Source organism: Misgurnus anguillicaudatus, chromosome 5 (genome assembly GCF_027580225.2).
Source record: "Misgurnus anguillicaudatus chromosome 5, ASM2758022v2, whole genome shotgun sequence".
Classification (NCBI taxonomy): Eukaryota; Metazoa; Chordata; class Actinopteri; order Cypriniformes; family Cobitidae; genus Misgurnus; species Misgurnus anguillicaudatus.
Window position 1 is genome coordinate 8,641,648 of NC_073341.2, and position 7,822 is coordinate 8,649,469.

Sequence of the window (7,822 nt, forward strand, 5' to 3'; positions counted from 1 at the left end):
AGAATTATAGCTTTCTTTGCTCATTTACCAAGGGTGCCCAAACTTTCGAGCCCCATTTATGTCTTTTTGTGCTGGTAGGCTATGATCATTCCAACGAAGGAAGTCAAACTCCAACCAAATAACAAGCATTGATTCTCTTTCTTCTATAAGGAAATTAAACATTGTGTAGCAGAGTAAGGAAGGTTATCTGCTCATTAGGTCACGTGATGTGTGAATCATTATATAAAGGCATGTATTTGGTTACCTGGCTAACGTTATGCGTCATCCTTGTCACCACCCTCTTGTGGGACCTCATTCATGTTTTCTCCAGGTATGTGCGTTAGCAGCGTGTAACCTTCCGGCAAACTTTATGTGCGTTTGTTTACGTTACTTTGTTTATTAACACTACAGGATAATTTGACTACTATTGTTGGCGTGGGCTGTCTGCTATCCCAGCGTGCTTTGGCGTCTGGTTTGTGAACAGTGAACAACGTTCATTCTAGCGAAGACGCTTTCGTTTAGTGAGTTACGACCGCTAATCTTTGGTTGATCTGGTCTTCCGACCACTTTCTGGGGAATGAGAGGGTTATTTACGAGGGTTTGACTGCGCTGCTGTTTTGCCTTTGAAACTATGGGTCACTTTTGAATCCGATTTTAGGCAACGGGGCTTCACTCGGTATGCCGGTATTTGTGTCAGCGACTTTGTGTTTATTCACATGAACTTCTTGTGTCCATGGTTCACTGATAAGTCGCTTAGTTAATGTGGGTTTAGTGTTTTACTACATTTATTTGTTTTTTTTTCTTGTGTAATTGAGATTTTTTTTTATTTTTTTGCTTGTTTTCTTATTTTTTATGTGGTTTAATACCACTCTTTCTTTCTTTGGTCCTGTTTGGGAGTCTGCTGTGTATTAGTCTGGGCCTAACTATTATAGTCTGATGTTACGGCCCAGTTTTCCTGTAAACCTTTAATGCCTGCCTGTGCATCAGTCTGGGCCTAACTATTATAAGTTGAGGTTATTGCCCAGTTTTCCTGTAAACCTTTAATGCCTGCCTGTGCATCAGTCTGGGCCTAACTATTATAATCTGATGTTACTGTCCAGTTTCCCTGTAAATCATTAATGCCTGCTTGTGTATTAGTCTGGGCCTAACTATTATAATTTGAGGTTATTGCCCAGTTTTCATGTAAACCTTCAACGCCTGCATGTGTATTAGTCTGGGCTTAACTATTACAAATTGAGGTTATTGCCCAGTTTCCCTGTAAACCTTTAACGCCTGCATGTGTATTAGTCTGGGCCTAACTATTATAAGTTGAGGTTATTGCCCAGTTTCCCTGTAAACCTTTAACGCCTGCATGTGTATTAGTCTGGGCCTAACTATTATAAATTGAGGTTATTGCCCAGTTTCCCTGTAAATCTCTAATGCCTGCATGTGTATTAGTCTGGGCCTAACTATTATAAGTTGAGGTTATTGCCCAGTTTTCCTGTAAACCTTTAATGCCTGCATGTGCATCAGTCTGGGCCTAACTATTATAAGTTGAGGTTATTGCCCAGTTTCCCTGTAAATCTCTAACGGCTGCATGTGTATTAGTCTGGGCCTAACTATTATAAGTTGAGGTTATTGCCCAGTCTTCCTGTAAATCTCTCTAATGACTGCACGTGTATCAGTCTGGGCCTTATTATTACTACCCTATAAGGCTTGTGTTTCTTATTGGTAGACTATAACCTCCACGTGTGCATCAGAGCTGGCTTGATGATTTGTAAGTACTACTATAGGTGAGTTTACTGTTAGTTTGTGCCATCAAGTCCGCTGGTGGCGTTTGACTCACAGCATATGTACAGGTACTGCCTCTTTTGAAGGTGGGCTATTTAATTTTCTTTTCCATTTGTATCAGTGTTTAGTAGTTTTTGTTGTTTTTGTTTTGTGATTTATATTTAATATTGGTTTATGTTGTGTAACTAACTAATTGTGGGTTTGTTTTCTTTGTATTTTGGTTTGTAGATTTGTTTTTGTTTTTGACGATTGTGTGGGGTGGGTCATTCTTTTGGATGGGAGGAGATAATTTTGTATTTTTCTTTTGAGTGATTTTTTTACACTGTGTGCTGTGCTGAATCTATATCTTTCACACGTGTGCCGTGTGTGTGCGTGGTGTTGGGGTGATTCCATGTGTAACCGGGGGTTGTTATCTCCTCTTGTTTGAGTTGAGACCCAGCCAATGTTAAGTGTTTTGTATGTATTGTGCTGATTTTATAAGTGACTGAAGACCAGTGTTTGATACTCTTTTTTTTACCTAATATAAAATAAAGGTGTATATTTTTCATTATTCTCGTGCCCTTGTCTCTTGCTCACTCCTAAGGTAACGAACCTGTGTCCTTTTTGGACTGTTCCCCCGGTATATTTGGGGGTGGCGTAGTCGAAAGCTGTGCCCTTTTTGGGCCTTGTTGGTATTTCATAATCTTCCAATAGAGAAATTATATTTCAACCTGACCGCTCTGCTACATTTTGGCGTAGTCGGCAGGGTACCTGTGCTGAGCAGAGACAGGGGTATTAGAATATTTCTTTTTTGTATTCTGTGGTGTTTGTGTGTGTTTGTTCGTGTGTCGTGTTTTTTTTTTTTTTTTCTCTAAGAGGCAAAACAGCAGCGTTTGTCATTTCGTGTTCCATTGGTTCATCTTCTCCAGAGTGCTTCTCTCCACTAGTGGTGAGTAGTTGTGTTTTTTTTTTTTCTCGATATGGAGGAAGAATTGTCAGAGTTGCGAGAATTAGTGGCCCAGTTGAAGGCTGATAATGAGAAACTACGTCAGGAACGCGCCCTTGTATTGCCCAGTTCTCAGGTATCGTCTCCCAGCATTGCTGGGACATCTACTGCTACTGCTACACCTCCAACCCAGGGTACCGGTGCCAATCTGCCTGAAAGGCTGGTTTTTGTACCGCGGGATAGGAAATGTCCAAGGTTTAATGGTAAGACTGGTATCGGTATTGAAGAGTGGGTTGAAGAGGTACAAGCATGTATGCAGCTTCGTCACCTTTCTACCATCGATCAATCATTGTTTTTATTTGACCACTTAGAGGGGGAGGCACGAGAGGAGATTCGTTACCGCTCCGATGTCGAAAGGGGTGATCCAGCTAAAATTATCTCTGCATTGCGCGATTTATATGGTTGCTCTCAGTCATATGTATCCTTACAAGAGGCTTTCTTTTCTAGAAAGCAGCAGGAAGGGGAGACCCTTTTGGAGTTCTCCCTTGCCCTGATGTATCTCTTGGAGCGTGTTAAACAACAGTCACAATATCCGATGTTAAATTCTGAGATCGTTTTGCGTGATCAATTTGTCGAGCATGTTGCAGATAGCTCTTTGCGTCGGGAACTTAAACAGTTAGTACGACGTCATCCTACTTTTCAGTTGTTGGAGGTCCGTAAGGAAGCGATCAGGGGGGAACAGTAGGGACTGCCGGGGGGCGCACGTGGTCGTAGCCAGTCTGTTCCTTTAACTCCGGTAATTCAGTATGGGGTTCAAGGTGGGGCCGTACCAGATAGCGGGGGTCCATTGCAGAAATCTGAATTGAGTGAGTTGAGGGAAATGTTTCAAGCACAGCAGGTGCAACTGAACCAGCTTACTCAAAGTCTTTCTTTGTTACGGGGTCCTGTTGCTTATCAGTCCCCACGTTCACATAGTCCAGTACCGCGCTCGCATAGTCCCTCACCGCACTCACGTTGTCGTTCGTCGTATTTGAGTAACCCCTCTCGTGGTGGTTCCGTTATATGCAGACGATGTCAACAACCTGGCCATTTTGCCAGGGAGTGCGACGGGGAACGCGTTCCCCCTCGTACTCAAACCTCTTTGCTTACGCACCCTTCTGTGGCGGGAGGTAGACAGCCTGGTGTTCAACAGCAGTCGGAAAACTAATTCCCACCGTGTTGCAGAGTCACAGCTCGGTTGGGAAGGATATTGGCTCTAGTGTTTTTCAGAGTTCTAGTTCCGTGTCCCGGTTAATGTCGTCATGTCCACATTTGGATGTCCTTATTGGTGGAGTAGAGATACCCTGCTTGATTGACACTGGTTCAATGGTGTCTACGATTCGGGAGAGCTGTTTTGTTCGCCATTTTGGGTTAGGGGGTCAGGATCGTTTGCGGTCATGTCAATGGCTGCAGCTTAAAGCTGCTAATGGGTTGGACATCCCTTACCTTGGATACATAGAGTTAGATGTGGAGCTCTGTGGCAGGTTGGTACCAAATTGTGGGGTGCTGATTGTCAAAGATCCTCCTGGTGGCCTGTGTTCTCAGGTGCCAGGTGTCCTGGGAATGAATGTTCTCAGTCGGTGCTACCAGGAGTTCTTTGGACAGCACGGCCCCTCTTTCTTTAAGTTGCCTTCTATAGCACAGGCGCCTAGCTGTGTAATTCAAGCCTTTCAGCATTGCCACTCTGTGAGTACTCAGTCTCGTTTCAATCGTCTGGGTTTAGCTCGGGTTAGGGGGCGGCAAGTGTGGCGCATTCCAGGTGGTACATTACGGTTTGTGACAGCAACTTGCGCAGAGCAGTTTTCATGTGATCCAGTTCTTTTTGAGCCCTCTGAGTCTGGCCTACCTGCTGGACTGTTAGTTTCACCTTCATTGGTGCAGGTAAGTCGAGGAACAGTTTTTGTTCCTGTGGTAAATGTGGGTACTACTGATGTTTTGTTGCATCCTAGGACGCCTTTGGGAACTCTAACAGGGGTGCTCGTTGTTAGCTTGCCAGCTGGAGTTAGTGAGGTTAGTCCTGTGGTCGCCACTGTTAGTTCTCAGGAAGTGTCGGCACAGAAGAACAGATTAGTTTCATTGATTTGGCAGGGTTGTCATTAGAAGATCAAGATCAGGCTAGGGCTTTACTACGGAGGTATCAGTCGGTCTTCTCAGCTCATGAGGGAGACTTGGGGTGTACTAATCTTTTGTCACATGACATCCCTTTGTTGGATGACATCCCAGTACGGCAGCGCTATCGCTGTATACCCCCTTCTGAGTACGAAGTAGTTAAAGCTCATATTAATACCTTGTTAGAGGCTCAAGTTATAAGAGAGAGTTGCAGCCCGTATGCGTCCCCGATAGTTTTGGTGAAAAAGAAGGACGGTAGTCTACGCATGTGCGTGGACTACCGTCAATTGAATTCCAAGACTAGGAAAGATGCATTCCCTCTGCCTCGAATCGAGGAGTCTTTGGATGCGCTCACTGGGGCCCGCTGGTTTTCCACTATGGATCTAGCCAGCGGGTACAATCAGGTTCCTGTCAGTGAAGCAGATAAACCAAAGACTGCCTTTTGTACACCGTTTGGCCTTTTTGAATGGAACCGTATGCCCTTTGGGCTTTGCAATGCCCCTGGGACATTCCAGCGTTTAATGCAGCGGTTGTTCGGTGACCAACAGTGCCAGTCACTATTGTTGTACCTTGATGACGTTGTCATTTTTTCCTCTTCCGTAACACAGCATTTGCAGTGTTTAGAAGTGGTTCTGAGCAGGTTGAAGCGTGAGGGTCTTAAGGCCAAGTTGGAGAAGTGCTCCTTTTTCCAGTCTGAGGTAGCATATCTGGGGCATGTAATATCAGCTGAGGGCGTCGCGACTGATGCACGAAAGATAGAGGCAGTGGCACGGTGGCTCCGACCTACTGGCGTTACGGAGCTGCGCTCCTTCCTGGGCTTCGCTAGTTATTATCGCCGGTTTGTGGAGGGGTTTGCTAAGTTGGCGGCCCCTCTGCACAAACTGGTTGCAGAATGTGGACATGTGAAGCCCAAGGTACGAGCGGAGCAGAGTTTTGCCAGTGCTTGGTCGGATCAGTGCCAGAAGGGCTTTGAAGACCTGAAGGAGCGTCTTACTACGGCCCCGGTTCTTGCATATGCAGATTTCTCCCTCCCTTTCATCCTGGAGGTGGACGCTAGCCTGAGTGGGCTAGGCGCTGTTCTCTCCCAAGAACAAGGCGGAAAGGTGAGACCTATAGCCTTTGCAAGTCGTGGTCTTAGACCCCCAGAGCGGAATATGTTAAACTATAGCTCCATGAAGTTAGAGTTTTTGGCCCTCAAGTGGGCAATGTCAGAGAAGTTCAGGGAGTATTTGTTGGGTAATAAATGTATTGTCTTTACTGACAATAACCCGCTCAGCCATCTAAATACGGCCAAGCTTGGGGCTACAGAGCAACGGTGGGCGGCACAGCTTGCTTGTTTTGACTTTGACATTAATTACCGCTCTGGGCGCAGCAATAAAAATGCTGATGCCTTGTCTAGGCAAAATCCATCTGCCTCAGGGGTGGCACATGGCTGGCCTCCAGGTACAGTAGTTCCAGCTTCTGTGCAGCAAGCAGTAGGACTAACATCTGTCCCATTGGTAACTCAGGCTGTTGTGTCTGCCTTGCCTAGCCATTCTGCTATAGACCTGAGCATTTTGCAGGAGGCAGATCCAGTAATCAAAGAGGTTTTGTGTTTCTGGAGAAAAGGGAAACGCCCAGTGCCCGCTGAACGTCAGTCACTTTCTTAGGCCGCATTGATTTTACTACGGCAATGGGATCGCTTTGTGGAAAGGCAGGGGTTGCTTTATCGCCGGGTACTCCGTCCAGATGGGGGGGAAGAAATTCTCCAATTGGTTTTGCCATCAGTGTTACGAAGTGAGGTTTTGACTGGGTTACATCAAGATCACGGGCACCAGGGCGTTGAACGCACTACCGAACTAGTACTTCAACGTTGCTATTGGCCTGGCATGTCGGCTGAGGTGGCACAGTGGTGTCAGGAGTGTGACAGATGTCAGTCTGCCAAAGATATGCAGCCGGTGGCCCGTAGTTTTATGGGTCATTTATTGGCTTCTAGGCCAAATGAGATACTGGCCATTGATTTCACCCTGTTGGAGCCATCCCGTTCAGGGGTGGAAAACGTTCTTGTGATGACTGATGTCTTTACAAAGTACACTCTGGCCATTCCTACTCGAGACCAACAGGCAGAGACCGTCGCTCAAGTGTTGGTGATGGAATGGTTTTATAAGTTCGGGGTTCCTGGTCGAGTTCATTCCGACCAGGGCCGGAACTTTGAGTCGCGGTTGATTCAACAACTCTGCATGTTATATGGGATTGAGAAATCCCGGACCACACCTTATCACCCAGCAGGCAATGGGCAGTGTGAGCGTTTTAACAGGACGCTCCACAATTTGTTACGCACACTGCCAGTCTCAAGGAAGCGGGACTGGGTGGCTTGTCTCCCACAATTGCTCTTTTCTTATAACACCACTCCACATCAGGCAACAGGGGAGACCCCATATTTTCTAATGTTTGGCCAGGAGCCTAGGCTCCCTGTCGACTTTTTGCTTGGAAGATTTTCTGAGCCCGCAGAGGGTAATGTGCATGAGTGGATCAGAGAGCATCAGGCTAGGTTGCAAGTAGCTTTCGAGGGAGCTTGTGATCGTTTAAGAACAGCAGCTGATCGTCGTAAGTTTTATTTCGATCAGCGAGTGCGAGACACCCCCCTTGAGGTTGGTCATCTTGTCTACTTGCGAAATTGTGATGTGAGGGGTCGTCACAAAATTCAGGATCTGTGGAGTTCAGTGCAGTATAGGGTGATGGAAGTGCCCAGATTGGGTGGCGCTGTGTACACTATCGCACCAGTTGATGATGTCAATAAGGTAAAGCGGGTCCACCGGTCGCTGCTAAAGCCCAGAATTCAGACAAACCTCACTTTGGATCCTGTGGATAGTCCAGGGGTAGATCGGGAGCGATGCCAGGAGGATAGTCTGGATGAGGGGGATTTATGGGCAGTCAGGTCTGAAACCCTTTTAACGGCTCCTAGCCCCGTTCAGCCGGGAGGTCCGAACCCACTTGAACCCATGCCTGAGTCGTTAAGTG